General features: G+C 43.1%; 1 protein-coding gene and 1 pseudogene across 2 annotated transcripts in view; one reads left to right on the top strand and one right to left on the bottom strand.

The window, feature by feature from the left end:
- Positions 1 to 17,995, top strand: part of Bmpr2 (bone morphogenetic protein receptor type 2) — a 118,585-nt gene that overhangs the window by 28,548 nt on the left and 72,042 nt on the right. The gene's annotated exons all lie outside the window — the stretch shown is intronic.
- LOC143268339 (RUN domain-containing protein 1 pseudogene) lies at positions 12,019 to 16,478 on the bottom strand (annotated as a pseudogene). The gene is made up of 2 exons (XR_013044196.1): positions 16,385 to 16,478; positions 12,019 to 14,387 (listed from the first exon to the last, which is right to left on the bottom strand). The product of XR_013044196.1 is annotated as an RUN domain-containing protein 1 pseudogene (transcript).

The following is a 17,995-nucleotide window of genomic DNA, read 5'->3' as shown; positions in this document are numbered from 1 at the left end:
GCTGGGAATTGAACTCAGGACCTGGGAAGAGCAGCCAGTGCTCTTAAACACTTAGCTATCTCTCCAGCCCCCATTTTTTTTTAATATTTTTAAAACAAAATTTATTATTATTTTTATATTAAGAAATTTTATTGTTCATTTTACATACCAATCACAGATCCCCCTCTTCTCTCCTCCCACCCCTCCACCCCCCAACTTTATTTTTTATTGCATATATTTCACGGAACTGTTTGTATGGACTTCTAGTTAATATTTTTACTGTAATAACAATAAGTAAAGTAGAAAAAAAAGCTATTGTGATTCAAGTTGTCTTAAAGGCTGTTTCTTGTCCTTGCTAACTTTTACTGCTAGACTGTCTGGGCACTTTTTGGACTTCATTTAGAACATTGGTCTCCAGTTTTTTATTATTTTATTGTCAATTGTTGGACGCTAATGAAGTTCTGTGGTCCTAAAGCCTGAAAAGAAAATCAGATGTAGTAGTAACTTGTTGAATGGTTGTTTCCTAAGCCGTGGTGTGTTGCTAGAGTTTTCCTGCCTTGCCCACAGTCAGCACAAATCTTTGTCACCCGCCAGTCCCACAGCCGCTCAGACCCAACCAAGTAAACACAGAGACTTATATTACTTACAAACTGTATGGCCGTGGCAGGCTTCTTGCTAACTGTTCTTACAGCTTAAATTAATCCATTTCCATAAATCTATACCTTGCCACGTGGCTGGTGGCTTACCGGCGTCTTCACATGCTGCTGGTCATGGCGACAGCTGCAGTGTCTCTCTGCCTCAGCCTTCTGCTTCCCAGAATTCTCCTCTCTCCTTGTCCCACCTACTTCCTGCCTGGCCACTGGCCAACCAGTGTTTTATTTATTGACCAATCAGAGCAACAGATTTGACATACAGACCATCCCACAGCACTTCCCCTTTCTTTCTTTTTTAAAAGAAAGGTTTTAACTTTTACACATCTCCAAAGTCAGCTTGGTATATTTGGGAATTTGGGCGTAGCTTCTCTTACTACTTCCTGCTGGAGGGGGGCACTGTATCTTATGGGGACACAAAGAAAATTTTAGGATCATGGAGTAGTCTGTGAGACCGTATCGTCTGAGCCAGTTGCCTTGAAACGATTCTGGATGTTGGATCATCTGGGCCATGGTGTCATCGGAGACCTTTCAGGTGGTCTTGGCTGGTCAAACCTGATGTATCTTAATCTGGAACAAATCCATAGCCTCTGGCTTTCTGTGGAGACAAAAGCAGAGCCTCCTTTCCAAAGCAACATATCCTTACATCCAAATTTTGAAGCTAAGGTACCTTTAAAATATACATTTTGGCATAACTCAACAGCTTTTGCAATCAAATGTTTTTCTTCAGTTACGAATATCAAAGAGAACATAATCCATATTCTCTGTGTGGTAGCCATCTTTATGTGGCTTATGTTTTATATTTCCTTGAGCCTATTGCTTTAAACTGCAGCCTTCTAAGCCTGAAATGGCGCTGTGGCTGCTGGCTCCGCCCACTTCAGCTTCCCAACATGGCGGTGGTACGTTTTCTGCCAGCTCTGGGATCCATCGTGGGTCTATGCTTTTATCCAAGCAGCATGTAGCCCAGAAACCTCCTTTTTTTGTTTTGTACTAGTAAAGGCTAAATCCACCATGCAGCTTAATGTGCCACTTGCAGAGGCCTCATTCCTGCCATACTGCAGGTCGAGCGTGCACGCTAGGAACCCACCAGTAGCTCAAACCGGCAGGCTGCCGCTCATTTGAGAGAGACAATTAGGAAGCTCTTTTTAGCTCCGTTTTAGAATCTTTTCTCAGGTTTTAGGTAGAAACTCTTGCCAACTCGTTGGGCGCCATTTGTTGCTAGAGTTTTCCTGCCTTGCCCACAGTCAGCACAAATCTTTGTCACCCGCCAGTCCCACAGCCGCTCAGACCCAACCAAGTAAACACAGAGACTTATATTACTTACAAACTGTATGGCCGTGGCAGGCTTCTTGCTAACTGTTCTTACAGCTTAAATTAATCCATTTCCATAAATCTATACCTTGCCACGTGGCTGGTGGCTTACCGGCATCTTCACATGCTGCTGGTCATGGCGACAGCTGCAGTGTCTCTCTGCCTCAGCCTTCTGCTTCCCAGAGTGGTGTTTTTTACTCACTCATTAGAAGTCCAGACAAGGAGAGGTTGAGTGTTGGCAGGGTGCCCACGGCATTGTGTAGCCGAAGGCAAAACAACTGTGGCCCCCTCACTCAAGAGCAGGAAACGAGAGCCTAGAGCACCCAGCTTTTCTCTCTTTCGATAAACCATACTTCTTAGAACTTACCATGTACATCATTCACAGGAACTTTGACATTCTATAGATTTGTGCAGTGCTCATTAAAAGTGCAGATAGAAAACAATATTCAGTAGAGCAATTAAAAATTTAGATCATTTTCATGAATTTTGCCATTTTTTATATTTATGAAGTGTAAATATAATTGAAAATGCAGACATAAAAATCCTTCTTTTACTTTATGTGTATGTGCCTGAGTATATGTATGTGTGTCATGTATATACGTGAGCACACAGAGGTCAGAGTTGATTAGAAGAGGGTGTCAGATCTCTGGAACTGAAGCTAGAGAAGGCTGTGAGCATCCATGTGGGTGCTGGGAGCTGCATCTGTGTCCTCTGGAAGAGGCCACCCAGACCCCAGATACATAAATGTTTGCCGTGGGCTAGGGATGTGGCTCATCATTTGGTAGAGTCCTCGCCTCACACCCACAAGTTCCATAAGCTGGATATGGTGGTACACACCTGCAGTCCTCGCACTTAGGAAACTGAGGCAGGAGGAGTAGTCATTTAGAGCCATCCTTTGCTAGTGAATTTGAGGCCAGCCTGGGCTACATTAGACCACGGTGCATGTGTGAGGTCAGAGAACAACTCTCTGAAGTCAGCTCTCCCTCCCACTGTCTGTGGGTTCTGATCAAAGTAGGTTGCCGCTTGTTTAGCAAGAACCTTTGTCAGAGTCAACTAACTGGCCCCAGTTCACTTCTTCTTTTTAATGAATCTATTTATCATTATTTTATGTTCATTGGTGTTTTGCCTGCATGTATGTCAGTGTGAGGGTGTCAGAAGCTCTGGAACTGGAGTTACAGGTAGTTGGGTCCTGCCATGTGGGTGCTGGGAATTGAACCCAGGTCCTCTGAAAGAATAGTCAGTGCTCTTAACACTTGAGCCATCTCTCCAGCTCCCCAGTTTACTTTTTTTTTTTTTTCCCCTTTTGCTCGAGTAGCAGCATCCATATATTATTTTGAAAGCTGATACTTTGTTCTATCCAGTGAGTGGTTACCTTGTTGGTTATTGAAGTTATTGGTACCATCTATCTTGTTCAGATACTTTTACTTTTAAAGATATCTAAAGTTTCCTTTTACTTTATGTGTATGAGTGTGTTGCCTGCATGTATGTATGTGCACCATATGCATTCCTGGTACCTGAAGAGGCCAGAAGGTGTTGGAACCCTTGGAACTGGAATTACAGGAGGGTGTGAGCTGTCATGTGGGTGGCTGGAACCAAACCCAGGTCCTCTGAAAGAGCAGCATGTGCTTTTAGGTCCCCTTGTTCAATGTATTTCTTAGTAATACTGTGTTCACATTTTATTGTGCAAAGATTCTTTTAACAGTATTTAAACAGGATTGATTGAGAAAAACCAAAATCCCTCTATTGTGTGAAGATAATGATATATTCTTGGCTATAATCAAGCCTGGGATGATCAGTAAAATACTGGAAGAGCTTTAACTTTTTTCGAGTGATTTTTACCTTTGCACTTTTTAGGTGGCAAAATAATTTCATATTCTTACTTCTTTACAGGAAGCATATATTTATGGCTGCTTCTTAGTTCCCACTGTTAAATATCTACTTAGTCATACAAGTAGATTAAATTCCTTCCCATATAAGATTGGTCTTGACAGTTTTTTGTTTATTGTTTTGAGACACTTTTGTTCTGTATTACAGGCTGACTTTGACTTACTGTATAGCCCCAAATGGCCTCAGAGTCATAGCAATCCTCCTGCCTCAGCTTCCTGAATGCTGAGACTACAGTCATGCATCCCTCATCTTAAAAATTTTTGTTTTTAGCTTTTTATTATCATCAGATGTTGACTATATTGACACAGTGGGGTCTAAAGATAGGGTGAGGCATTGGACAAGCCCGTGTGAGTCCTGTGTACCGGAGTTAATGAGTCTCTTCCAACACTCAGTTGGACAAGTACACATGAAACCGTTGGCGTTGGCCCTAGCGTGTAAGATACACACACGTGTTTTAAATACAATTCAGACTCTTGGAAGAGTGAGGCCTTTCCAGACACTCTAATCAATGTTCTATCTTGAGATTTTAAAGAAACAGGAAATAGGGCGTAGGATCTACAAGGAAACAGGAAGATTACCCATGTTTTTATTTCGCATTCCATTTGAACTATCTTGGAAACACAAGGGAATCATAAAACAATGGTTGTTTAAGTATTTTTTTTTTGTGTTTTTATCTGTGTCTTTATCTTGTTTTTATTGCATTAACATTTTAGGACACTGGGGACAGAATCTTTTATGTCTGGACATGTCTGGAATGTCTCAAGTTGATCCATTATTGTTAAGAACTAAATGAATGTTTGTCAAAAAGATAGACTTTTCAAAAGAAAAAAAAGATACTAACTTTTCTTCCTATTTCCAAATTATTAGCTAAAGGAGCAATTCTCTTCTTAAATGTTCATTAAAACAGGTATGTGAGCTCTAGAATAAATAAATCATGCAGATCAGCCAGGATGTGGGGAGAAGACAAAAGTTAGATAAGCAGTAACAAATGAAGCTGATTGTAAGTGAATAACAACCATGCTGAAAAAGTTGCGGAAGAAAAGACTACCCTGAGTTGTGTAGAAAACTAAGATTAAAGACGGTATGGAGTGCACACAGACACAGGTGCTGGGTTAGTTTCTTATCAGAGAGGCATGAGGTAGCAATTCTGAGTTGTTCTAGCATTTGACTTGAAATGTGTCCTTGTATTAACAAAGAAATGTAACAGTGTGTGGGTAATGAGATCAGGATTCCCAGCCCTCTCCAGTGGGCACCCATAGTATTGCGCAGATCTTGATTCTCATAACATTCTCCAATTGAAACACCCCCCCCAAAAAAAAAAAAAAAACCCTGGAGAAATGGTTTATTACTAGATGAGGGAAGAGAAAAACAAGATATAGCTGGACCATTTAATGATACTGCAAAGTTAGGAAGTACTCAAAACATTATGTGGGTATATAGAAGTACAGAGCCAGCTTTCAGAGGTACTTCAAGTAGGCTAGAGCCAGGACAAATCCATACTAACATAAACAGACACGAGAGAAGAGATGGCTTCTCATGTTAAATACCTGCACTTAAAGATACACATATCCCCACACAGATACACATACATACACACAATTTTAAAAGAATTTTTTTATTTTTAATTCAGGGAGAATGCCAGACAGTGACGGTATATACCTTTAATCTTAGCACTTGGGAGACAGAGGCAGGTGGATCTCTTTGAGTTGAGGCCAGCTTGGTCTACAGAGCTAGTTCTAGGACAGTCAACGCTACATAGAGAACCCCCCACCTCTCTCTCTCTCTCTCTCTCTCTCTCTATATATATATATATATATATATATATATATATATATATATGTAAATGGTAAGTACCAATTAGTATACAAAGTAAAATCTTCTTGATTGGTTTTTGTTAAATGCAGTTTTGACTGGGAAATAGGAAGCAGCAGAGTTTCACTTTCCTAGATTAGATCTTGTATGTTTAGAATATCTAATTGTCTCTAGAAGAAAATGGTATCCTGCCGATTCTCCAGCCCCCCCCCCCCCAGCAATATAATGAGTTAGGAGGAAAACATGGTTTACATTAAACTTTGGGCCTGGCGCAGCCCAGGCAGAGGCAGGAAGATTAGGGATCTGAGGTGAGTCTAGACCTCATAGTAAGACCTTGTTTAAAAATAAAAGAACGAAACGCCCTCCTCCCAAAAAACAAAAGGAAGTGGGTAGAGGGTACAGGTCAGCAACTGCTCAGTCAGTAGTAGAGCACTTGCAGAAGTTTTAAATTAGAAGAGAAAAAGGAAAGGAAAAATAAAAAGAGGAATGGCCTGATACACAGTTGTTCCAAAAGCATTTAGATCTCCTTAAGAAGGCTTGTTTATCCCCTGCATTCTTAAAATGGGAATTGAATAGTTAATTTCCTATTTTGCTTATTATTTATGATAGAGGAATTAAGGTATATGTAACAAAAATTTAATAGACTAATTAAAACTAGTAAAGAAGACTTGGGGCGTATCTCAGTAGTAGAGTGCTTGCTTAGCATGCGAAGGTCTGAGTTTGATTCCCCAGCATTGCAAAATATAAAAATGCAAAATGCAAAAAGGGAGCTGGAGAAACAGCCCAGTGATCACCGTGTCGTGTTGCTCTTTGAGGTGACCTGAGTGTGGTTCCTAGTGCCGCTCGCTGCCTTCCCTGCTCAGACCCCCCACCTCCACAGATTTCTCACATCCGTGTCTGTTGGTGAACCACCAAGATAGCCAGGGCCGTCTCTGTGACTGTGGGTTTGGAGTTATCCGTTGGAGTCTGGTGGTCTCAGTAGAGGGACCCCAGTTAAAGACTGAGTCCCTTCTTTCCTAGCATTGATTGAAAGCCAATAATTCAGAAATAAAGGGTAGGGCCCAATGGACCCTTCTGTCTTCCTTGGCTGATTACTGATAAGGCTGGTCTTGCATAGACCCAGTACAAGTGACTGGGCTGATGTGAGTTTATGATTACATTAGTTGTATGGAGTCCAGGGAAGAGTGTTTTGTAAACCCTCAGATGAAGATTTTTTGTTTTTTGTTTTGTTTGCTTGTTTGTTTTTGAGACATGGTCTCTCTACATAACCCTGGGTGTCCGGAACTCACAGAGGTTGCCTGTCTCTGCCTCGAAGGTACTAAGATTAAAGCTGTGTACCACCGTGCTGGCCTTGGAGTTTTTTAAGGCAGTGTTTAATCATTGTGGTGTGTGTGTGTGTGTGTGTGTGTGTGTGTATGAGTGATCTAATTAAGGAGGAAAAAATTATGTAGCTGTCTTTAAACGGAGGAATTGTGTGTTTCTGTTTATTTCTTAGTTGCTCTGTTGCTCCAGGGTAGTTTGGGCCCCTTATCATAAAAGGATTTGTCAGTCCTGTTCTAGGATCCAAGGAAATCACAATTTAGGATTTAGATGAAGATGGGTGGGAGCCTTTTGGGGGTCTGGTCCAGGACATTGTAGAAGTTGTGACAATAAGATGCCTAACTAAGGAGACCTAAAGAAATAGATCGGAAGTGGAGACAGGAAGGCCAGGCTTCCGTCCTGCTTTTAGTTACTGTGTGGACCCAAGTGACAGATCAGTTCTTTTTAGCAAAAAGAACTCATTTTGAAGCATGGACAGCAGAGATGCTTGCTGACCTGTAGAATATGAAGCTTGAGCAGAAATAAACCCCTGTTTAAAGCCAGTGGGATTTGGGGATTGTTACTGTACCTGATGTAAACTGAAGTATAGTGTTTGAGAACTGGTTTAAAGGGAAGACGTGAAGCCTGTCACACCGGTGTGACTAAATTGTCTTACTGTGGACGTGTATTACTATTTTAAATAGTGATAATGCTCTGGCTAGCATATAAACATTAGATTTAGGGAGAATGTGATAAATCAGTAAAGAAGCAGCCGAAGTGGGGCAGGCAGGACAGCCCAGACTGGGATGGCATATTGAATAGACATAGGTTCAGTCCGGAGATAAATAGAAGGTACGATCCACTGGATTTATTGATTAAGTAGCTATATTATTTGCTTCTGCAATGTAAATTTTACAGTGAACACACAATTTTTTTATAGGCTCCAAATAGTTATTAAGAAAAAAGAGTAGGCTACCAGCAAGATTTCATTACTGCTGAGCATTAAACCTTTTTTAATCTTTATACTGGCATTTCTTTTCTTCATTTACATATTCCCCCATCTTTACAGCACTTCTCTACTTAAAAATTGTGTTATACTAATAATGTACCATTATAGGAAATTATTTATTTAATTTAGAGATGGAGTCGCCTATAGCCCAGGCTAGCTTTGAACTTTGTGTAGTCATGGATGAACTTGAACTCTGGATACTCCTGGCTTTGCCTACAAATTGCTGGAATTAGAGGTGTGCACCACCATAACTGTCTTTAAGAAATAATTCTTACTGTTTCACTCATCTTGTCTACTACTGCTGTGGTTTCGAACAGCCTGATCTTACCCAAGCATAACTGTCGTACATCTTACATCCTCAAAGAGGAGCTGCATACATTCAGCCTTGCTAATTTACCCACCCCTAACCCTTCCTGTTTACATGGACTCACACATGGAAGAGTTGCAGCTTTTATTCCTGTGGTTCTGGTGATGCTGTTCTTGAACACCTTTAAGTTTTTTGGGTATCTTTTGTTTTTTTCTTCAGATCCATCGTAAATACTCCATTTTTTTGTGCTCATAGAAATGTTTTCATATGCCCAAAACATTGTGTTTATTTCTATCCTGCCACTTTCCCTTCCAAACTATTCTTTTTTTTCTGACTTAGTTATTAATAGTATTGTTCACGATTGCTTAGGTTTCTAGAATGATCTTTGGTTCTTGATTATTCCCCTCATTCTTTCCCACATGTTTACTCTTCCCAGAACGTCCAACTGGGCACTTCGACAATCCTGTCAGTTCTAAGTAACATTATCTAGAAACAACTGAAGTGTGTGTGATGTCTAGAAATTACATTAGTAACCTTCCCTGGGGAGATTGTTCTCATCCCCGCTGTGTGGTTGAGCTGTTCGAAGAGGCTAAGGAATTTGTGCAAGATAGATGTTCATTTTGTGTGTGTGATGTCAAACCCTACTCTGGTTCATCTGGATCTGTAATTATTTACTTGTGGCAGACTGTCACGTAGCTCCTGCTGAATCTGCAGCACTGTTTTCTAATGTCCTTCCCCTGTGTGCATTCCAGCAACACTGAACTCTTTATGGTTATTGGAACTTAGCACAGGTTACCCAACTTTCATTCATGGCATTTCTCTTGCTCAGGATTTCCTTTTCTGCCATGAGTCATGAACTGTCTGTCATAGCTCAGCTCAGGCTAAATGCCTGTTGTATTAACTCTTTGTTTTTGAGACAGGATTTCTCTGTGTGGTCCTGTTTGTCCTAGAACTTACTCTGTAGAGCAGGCTGGCCTTGAACTCACAGAGATCCACCTGCCTCTGCTCCTGGAGTGCTGAGATAAAAGGTGTGAGCCACCACTGACTGGCTGAGATCCTGTCTTAAAACAAGTGTATTTATGTATAACAGCATATATACAGTACATAGAAAACTAGGGTGGTGCTGGCACTGAGTCTTTAGAATAACATAAATATGAATTTTGTATCACTTTCTAGTAAAATTGGCAAATGATGAGCCTCTTCGAGTTTTGGTCTATACGAGAATAACTTATATTACAGTTTGGATTTATTGAAATGACTTTTAAATGAACATGTAAAATATACATTTTTTTAAAAATTCTAATAGTATGAGAATATATAGTGAAGTTTTTGCAACTATTTTTATTAGTTTCTATATACTTTCAAAAGTATTTTATTTATTTGTAAGTACCAGTACTTACATGTTTACATATGTGTTTGTGTATGAGGATTATTAAAAACAATGAGTTATATGAACTAGCATAATGTAATACAGTAAGTTGGATTTTAAATGACAGTTGTTAGTGCCCCCCCAAATGAAGAAAGAGATGACTTCTGAAGGGTTTTTGCAATTAGAAAGTTCCTTAATATTGTTTTTATTTTGTAGTTGAAAATATTATTTTTAAATCACAAAGGTTAACTATGTTTATAAGTAAGTAGTAAATCCTTAATATCTAACATGAGGTAATGGTTTATTATTGGTGATTTGAGGTTATTCTGTAACATACTGTTTCATTCCATTACAGTAGTGGGTATTTCTTTTTTTCTTCTTTTTGGAGATAGATCCCCTCTCTATAGCCCTGGATGGCTTGGAACTTACTGTGTGGACAAGGCTGACCTTGAACTCACAGACACGCCTGCCTCTGCCTTAGGGGTGCAGTGCTGGGATTAAAGTCCAGTCAGCACTGTGCCCAGACTGTCACAGTGGCTTTAACCAGGGGTGATTTTGTGAGTAAAACATTGACCGTGTGTGGAGGTGTTACTGATTGTAGTGACTACAAGTTGCTTAATTAGCTCGATAGACGCTGCCGAACTTCTTAACAGTTCATGGAACACCCCACAGCCAAGAATTGTGTAAGGTTCATGTACAAAAAGCTGAGTCCATAAGTCATAGCTATCTGCTCATTCTGTGTCCCCCTCTTCCTTTTTTTCCTGTGTGTGTGTGCCTGTGTTCGTGTGTGTGTGCACTTGTGTGTGCCTGTGTTCGTGTGTGTGTGCACTTGTGTGTGCCTGTGTTTGTGTGTGTGTGTGTGTGCACTTGTGTGTGTGTGTGCCTGTGTTTGTGTGTGTGTCTGTTTGTGTGTGTGTCTGTGTTTGTGTGTGTGCACGTGTTTGTGTGCATGCACTTGTGTGTGTCTCAAGACAAGAAAATTTATTAATTAATTTACCACATAAGTTAGGGGTATATGTCTGAACGGCCAGTTTCTGTTCCACAGATATACATTCGTATTTCATGAGAATACCACACTGTCTTCATTGAATGACTTGTAGTAGGTTTGGAAATCAGTATATATAAGTCATCCAACTTTGTATTTTTTGGTCAGATTATTTTAGCTATTCTGGGCTCTTTTTATGTCAGTATAAATTTCAAAAGCCACTTGCTAGTTTTTGCAAGAAAGGAAACTGCTGTTTGATAGGAATTACATTGAATAAGCAGATAAGTTTGGGAAGTTTTGTCACCCACAGCATATTCCTGACATTTTATGCAAATGAGATGTTGGCTAAGGGCCTTAATTTTTTTTTTCAGTAATGTTTTTAGTTTTCAGTGTATGAATCTTGCACTTACTAGTATTACTTTTGGATTGTGCACTACTAATGGGTAGAAATACAGTTGATTTTTTTTTTTTTTTTTTTTTTTTTTTTGCAGAGAAGCTACACAAAATACTGTAATTTTATTATCAATCACAGATATATCATTATGATATTTTACAATTATCTTTTTTTCCCCTGGGGTGGTGCTGAGGATAAAAACACGGTCTCAGACATGCCAGGCAAGCACTCCATCACTGAGCTGCATCCCACGCCCCGGAACACTACTGTGTTTCATAGGGAAACTGCATGTATTTCCATTAAATGTCAATGACGCATCTTAAGTGACACGTCACTGAGATAAGTTAAAGTGTACTTCACAGGAACAAAATGCAAGTAGCAGTTTAGTTCACCCATCCTTGGTGAGTCCTGTAGCATGTGCTCACTGCATGCTGAAAGACAAGGGAATCACTCTCACAGATGTGCAGGGCCTGGTCTGTATGGAGATCGGTAGTAATTCCTGGCCCTGCTGCTGACCACACTGCAGGATCAAACCTTCCCCGCCAGCCATTCTTCAGATAAGTGGTGCCCGTGGGCCATAAGCCAAGAGGCTGTACCGCTCAGCACTGTGGTACTGTGTGTTCTTGAGTGCAAGGATTTTTTTGAATGCTTTCACTTCCAAAGACTGTCAGCCCTGAGAGGTTCAGAGAGGAAAGTGACTTTCTAGAGATGGTACCTAACATCAGCTGTCATTCTTCGAGACCAGGACAGCACTGTCTCTGTGTGAGGATTACCTCAGCAGGGAGATTGCTGTTCTCATCTTAGACTCACATTAAAACTCCCTCAGAAAAAAGGGGAATCAGAATTCCTACCTGGAATTACAGTTCTGGCCCTCGGGGGCTCTCACAGATGCTTCTGATAAAGAAGACTGCTCCCAACTTAACTAGCAGGAGCCTAAAGTTCAGTGTCTTCCAGAACTCCCTCATACAGTGACTTGCTGCCATGAAGAGAATGGTGGGCACAACCTGAATTTTCTAAAAATCAGACATGCCATAGTGAGTAGGGCATTAGCTATGTGTGGTAACTCATTTTGTTAACAAGGTTCCTACCCAGTGGGACTGGTACACTGTGGTGGGCCAGGCATGGCTCTTTCTGCTTGCTTTTAACGTCCTCAGCCCTGGCTGTGTGCACGCTTTCTGCGCACCACGCCACTGAGCGACACCTCTAGTCCTGACACTGGTTTAGATTATATTATTAAATTGACTTGTGTTTGGGCACCTGAGGCATGCACAGGGGCCACAGTTCGTGTGTGGAGGTAAGAGGACAATTTGTGAGAGGTCTCTTCTCTCCTTGTCCCAGGTGGGTCCCCAGGATCACTCAGATTGCCAGGTGTGATAGCAAACCTCCTTACCTGGTGAACCATCTCTCAAGGCCCCTGACACTATTTCTGCTGAGAGTCTCTGGCACATCTTTTTAATATACTAAGAGAAAAACAGACTCTGCCTCCATCAGGCTGACCACCTGAAAAGCATTTGAGAAAATGTCTCTAACCCTTCCTTCCTCTAACTCCCGGCTTGTACTCTAGAACTCTAGGACATCTATCTCTTCAGAGCAAGGTGTGTGTGTGGGGGTGCTAAGGTCAGGCATTCTCATCAAAAGGCATCTTTGATGTTCTTGAGCTGGCGCACGGCCAAGTCTACAGGAAGACTGAACTTGAGGCTGCTGAGGCGGCTGAGCAAGTTGAGGGCGCTCTCGAAACCTGTGTGGGCCATGTAGCTCCAGGGCTGGTAATGGGGCTCGATGAGCGACCCTGACTTGCAGATGAGGTTTACCCAGGACACCAGGCGCTGCTCATTCAGTGCCATGCACACCAACGCCTTCAGCTCTGAGTCAGCACTGCGCTTGAAAGGGTCATGCTCCGTCAGCACCAGGTGGATGGCCGTCAGAAGGCTTTGTTTGGGAGTCACAGCGGTGCCACCCATTACAGGAAGGGCGAAGGACTGCGAGAGCTTCCGGGCTGGGGATTCCACATACGCACGGCCATTCTTGGCATGATAGTACTTTACAAAGAGCTCCCAGGGGTGCATGGTCTCAGGGGCTGAGGAGAAGGCTGGCAGCAAACAAGCGATGGGGGCCATGACCAGGCTCATCCCAGAGGAGGAGGCGTACAGTCCATGCGCCAGCAGGTCCCTCACCGCCACCGTCAGCTCCTTCCGCACAGCCATGGTCAGCTCATCCTTGCCTCCTAGAGAGAGTTCCTGGAGGTTGGCTGAGGTGATGACATGGTCATGTGGCTGGTGTCTCAAGGCTAGCTGCTTCACTCTGTCTACTGACACTTCCAGCCTTTTCAGTAAGGGGGAGTAGTCTCTGTCGGCCTGGCCCCGCTGCCACAAGGTTTGAGGGATCTGGCCTGTGGCACAGCCCAACTGGCTAACAGCGAAGATCTGGAGCACAGCCAGCGCTCGACGCATCAGGTGTAGCCCCGTTTCCCGGACTCTCTTCACGTCTTCTGCCTTTGCTGTTTTGCTGGCTCCTGGGGGCAGTGTGCTGCTGCCAGTTCTGGTGGAGCCGGTTCCTGTCTTCCCGCTGACCTTGCACTCACAGTGTCCACTTGTCTGCAAGGGGCTTCCCACTTCATCTTGGATGAAGCTAATGAACATCTCAAGATCTCGGATCTGGGTTTTCAGTTGTTCAACCAACTGTTCTTTCACTCGAGCTGGGTTGACAATCTGAGCCACTGCTGCATCCACACGCTGACGAAGCTCCTCGGTTGACAGGGAACTGATGTCCTCATTCAGATTCATGTCCAGTTTCTTTATTAACTCATCGATGATCACCCGCTGTCTTTCCAAGACCACGGACTGCGGCAGGGAGTCATAACTGCCCTCCTGATAGGCGAAGGTTTCCAGGTCATCAAGCTGGGTCTTGAGCTGCAGAATCAGTTCTTTCTGCTTCTCCCTCTGGGTTTCCAGACGCTCTCGTTTTTCCTGTTCACTCTGGTCCTCGCCCCGCACCCGGGGCCGGCCCTCCGGAAGCCCATCGCCGCCTTCGCCGCCGCCGCCGCCGCCGCAGGGGTCTCCCAGCCCCTCGTAACCCAGGACGTGAGGGCAGCCGCGGAAGGCGAAGTCTTCCAGCTCGCGCAGGAGCCGCTGCTGCTCCGCCGGCGCCCCGCGCACTACCTGGCGCAGGCGGAACTGCACCTGCGCGAAGTGCGAGGACAGCGCGAGCAGCGCCGAGTCCAGCTGCCGCCGCTCGGCCTGCAGTCGCCGCAGCGTGCGGACGGTGGCGTCCGGAGGGGAGCCCGGGGCCGCTCCCGGCTCCTCGGCTGCCGCCGCCGCCGCCTCCTCCGAGAACGCCGCCGCCCCAGGCCCGGCCTCGGCCACCGCCCCCACGGGGGCCCAGCGCACTCAATACAGTTGATTTTTATATATTGATCTTATGTTCTGGAACATTGCTGAGTGTGTTTATTAGCTCTAATTTATTTTTAAAAGAGATTCCTGGGGCTGGAGACATGGGTCAGCAGCTAAGAGCACTGACTGCTATTCCAGAGGTCCTGGTTTCAATTCCCAGCACCCATATAGTGGTTCACAACATGGAATTTGAGGCCCAGAGGATCTGGTTTCTTCTTGTCTTCTCAGGCACTGTATATACATGTTGTATATACATGCAGACAAAACATCCAAACATATAAAATGAAAAAAAAAATTAAGAATAAAAGAGGGTTCCTTATGAATTGTTATGTACAAGAACATGTCACCTGCGATCAAACGTCTTCGATTCTTCCTTCCAAATTTGCTGTCTTCTGCTTTTTGTTTGTTTGTTTTTCCAAGACAGGGTCTCACTATGTAGCCCTGGCTGTCCTGGAATTCACTCTGTAGACCAGGCTGGCCTCGAACTCAGGGATCCTTGAGTGCTGGGATTAAAGGTGTGTGCCACCACTGCCTACCTCATCTTCTGCTTTTTGTCTTCAATTTTTGCAGACTTTCCTAACACGGTGCTCAGTAGAATTGAAGGAGTTAACATCTTTTCTTTCTTTTTTTCTTTTTTGGTTTTTCGAGACAGGGTTTCTCTGTGTAGCTTTGCGCCTGTCCTGGATCTCCTCTGTAGACCAGACTGGCCTCGAACTCACAGAGATCCGCCTGCCTCTGCCTCCCGAGTGCTGGGATTAAAGGTGTGTGCCGCCGCCACCCGGCTATGATAATCTTTCATTGTCTTCTCTTCTCATTTCTCTTTTCTGTTCTGAGCCCAACGTGATACAGTTTTTGACATTCGAAACACTATTTGAACACAGAATGACCACTCATTGCATTGTGGGTGGAAGACACCTGATCTATACACACACCCTCCGACACAGAATGACCACTCATTGCAATGTGGGTGGAAACCCTGAGCTACTCAAAGTCTTCCCATAAGCATATTTATTTATGCACTCATTACTTATCTATTTATATCAGTAGGATACAAGTACTTTGAGGGAATAACACTGTCTTACTCGTGCAGTATCCCCACGTTTAGAATTCTGCTCCCACATAACAAGCACTTAATAATATTGGACTCTTTAATGGCTGTTATGCCCGCCCCAGGATAGGAAGCCTCTTAGAGGCTTGGGACAGTCTCACTTGCTTTTGTGTAGTTTCACTGGTGCTCTGGCTTATGAACAGTATGTTTTGTTTGTTTTTTTCTGCTTGAGATGTGTTTTGTGCATGTGTGTTAATTAGCTTTTAGAATCTGTGCAGAGAAAGAGTTAAAATAACAGGCCTAAGACTGCTGTTCTTAGAAAGCCCTGCATTCTAAGTTGGCCATTGGTTGGCATATGGGAAATTGTGTTTGGGAGTGCTCCCACTGAGGGGACCCTGCAGATGTCCAGGCAGGGAAGGGAGGGAGCCTGCAGAGGGACTTCGGGAGTCGAAAGCCAGGTGGTTCATTGTCAGCATATTTAAAAACAGTACAATTTGGAGAAAAGTTTCCAGGAAACAATCATTTTCATTCCAGGTTTCCAGGCAACAATCATTTCAGTTCCAGGTGCACAATAAAGCTTAAGGTGGGACTGCGTAGAAACACCTTTACAAAGTACATGTGACCATGAGCATGGATTCTATAGCTAAGAGGCCTAGAATCTAGGGTGGTCTCTGACCAATAGCATAGATGTTAGCAGGCTATAAAATACATGTGACATCTCCAGTAAGGTTAAGTTCTCTTAACTTTGGGAGCTAAAGATAAGGGTCTAGGGAGGGAGAGTCTGGGATAATCATCTGGGGAATAATCATTCTGGGGAGTTTGGGTAAGGCCTGCCTCTATAGCAAAAGGTGGGTGAGGTCTGCCTCCACAGATAGCAAAAAGGTCTACAGATTGTTAACAAATCCACCCCCAGTTTCTGCATGGAATGCAGGTGTTTTATTTTACCTTCCCATTGAGGAGACACCCTGCGTGATTGACACTCCTGGTTCCCCTGGATGTCTGTGGGTGCGAGGATCTCCAGCTCCCAGTACTCCACCATTTCCTGACTAACAAGGAGAGTTTCCCATACTTACGTTGTGTGTGCAAACAGAATGGTTTATGTTAACCCTCTCCTTTTCTTCTGTGAACCTGGGATTTTGGTGCCAGACTAAAAATGCTTACATGACCAAGCTATTCAATAAAACTTGGAACACTTGTCCTTAGACAGTATTTCATGTGTTTCAGAATTCAGCAGCAGGGTACTAAGTGTGTGCTGTGTGATGCTGTGGAGACTTAAGGACGTCTGGACCTTGTTTCCTCCAGACTTTGGCTCTGAGAACTTTTCCTCTTGTTAGTTTTGGTTTGCTATTTTGCTGTGACAAATTACAGCTTTGAATATGACTACGTGCTGAGTTCTGTGAATCTCAGGAGTCCTCAGCATAGCATTAAACTCAAGAAAATGCTAAAGAGGTGTCTTCTGATGACTTTAATCTCCCAAGGCGCTCTTGATTTGAAATTATGACAGTGCTCAGCAGGATAACATTTAAATATGTTGCAACCTGGGTATAAAATATATAAACTAAGGGCTGAGATGTAGCTTGGTAGAGTACTTGCCTAGTACCTGCAAGGCCCTAGGTCCGTTTTTTTAGTATTGCATAAAGAAAAGGAGGGCATAATTAATACATTTAAAAAGATTATTTACTTTACAAATGATTCATTGTAACATTGGAAAACAAGGGTCTTCTTTGCTTGATTTATTGTAATTGAATTAAAATTTAAGTTCATAGTAAATTTCTGTTAAAATAATATATCTGTGGGGCTGAAGAGATGGCTCAGGATTAAGAGCTCTTGATGCTCTTGCAGAAGCCCCAGGTTCAATTCCCAGCACCTACATGATGGTTCACAACCACCTGTAACTCCAGTTCCAGGGGACGTGATGCTCTCTTCTGGCCTCCAAGGGTACCAGGCATTGGGGAAAAACATGCACAGCCATAAAAAATACAAATAAACGAATCTTTAAAAGAAGATATGGGGTTGAGGAGATGACTGTGTTCATAAAATGAGCATGAGAGCCTGAGTTGAGATCCCTAGTACTCAAATTAAAAACAACAACAACAACAACACATAGTATAGTAATATTCTACTGCTGAGGAGGCAAGGACGGGTGGCTTCCTGGATTCAGGCTAGCTAGCCTCGTCTGTGGTGAGCTCTCCGTTCTGGGACCCTTTTTCAAAAAAATGGAACAAGGTGGGCAGTGATTGAAGAACATATCCTACAACGTACACACACACACACACACACACACACACACACACACACACACACACACCGACGATAGGGATATACTCTTCATCTGTTCTCTAACAGAACTACTCTAGTGCTGCTCTGAAATCATAGCTCAGTGTGTCCTTAGGCGTTGGTGTTCTGGGAAAAGGATATTGTTGCTTCAGTTATTCAGTTATTTGTCCCATGCCTGCAAGGTTTCTGTGCTGTTTATTCTCGATAGTTCATTTTGACACTTAGATAAACAGAAGCCAAGCACATAAGCATACCCAGAATTCGTCCCTGAACTTTGTT

This window comes from Peromyscus maniculatus, chromosome 13 (assembly GCF_049852395.1).
Source record: "Peromyscus maniculatus bairdii isolate BWxNUB_F1_BW_parent chromosome 13, HU_Pman_BW_mat_3.1, whole genome shotgun sequence".
Taxonomy (NCBI): domain Eukaryota; kingdom Metazoa; phylum Chordata; class Mammalia; order Rodentia; family Cricetidae; genus Peromyscus; species Peromyscus maniculatus.
The sequence above is the reverse complement of the archived record's forward strand: the minus strand, read 5'-3'. Positions and strand labels throughout refer to the sequence as shown.